The sequence below is a fragment of the Triticum urartu genome, unplaced genomic scaffold (genome assembly GCF_056163025.1).
Source record: "Triticum urartu cultivar PI428250 unplaced genomic scaffold, HENAU_Tu73 scaffold1395, whole genome shotgun sequence".
NCBI lineage: Eukaryota > Viridiplantae > Streptophyta > Magnoliopsida > Poales > Poaceae > Triticum > Triticum urartu.
The window spans coordinates 5001-5737 of NW_028259861.1; positions in this window are offsets into that span (position 1 = coordinate 5001).

The following is a 737-nucleotide window of genomic DNA, read 5'->3' on the forward strand; positions in this document are numbered from 1 at the left end:
ATACGAATAATGACAATCGTTTCAGTATGTTAAGGATACAGATGTATCCACAATTCATTTAGAGTTACTTAATAGTCTATTTCTTATACCATATCTCTATCCCGTGAAATTCTCGAGCCAAAAGATGGATGCATATGCTGTGTTTCATTTTGCTAAATGATATCAATTAAATGGTGTATCAATTCCATAAATTGCATATAGCAATAAATAAATCAGCAAAATTCTTTCTAATATTTTAGATAGAAGAAACATTTCTTCTATCTAAAATATTAGAAAGAATGTACCCTTCTATCCAAATCCAATTTGCATCGATAAAATAAATCCAAATTCCAGTAGTAGATGAATAATTGCAAATTTGTGTGTGTACGAGATTAGAATAACTTCAAAATAACTGACATAATTTTGTATTTTTCCTGATCAGAAAAATACATGAAAAAGAAAGGAGGTAGAAAAATTTTTGGATTTATGGTTAAAGAAGAAAAAGAAGAAAACAGGGGTTCTGTTGAATTTCAAGTATTCAGTTTCACCAATAAGATACGGAGACTTGCTTCACATTTGGAATTACACAAAAAAGATTTTTCATCGGAAAGAGGTCTACGAAGACTTTTGGGAAAACGTCGACGTTTGCTGGCTTATTTGGCAAAGAAAAATAGAGTACGTTATAAGAAATTAATCGGTCAGTTGAATATTCGGGAGCAGTAATTTAATCGTTCAAATTTTTTTCTTGTTTTATTATT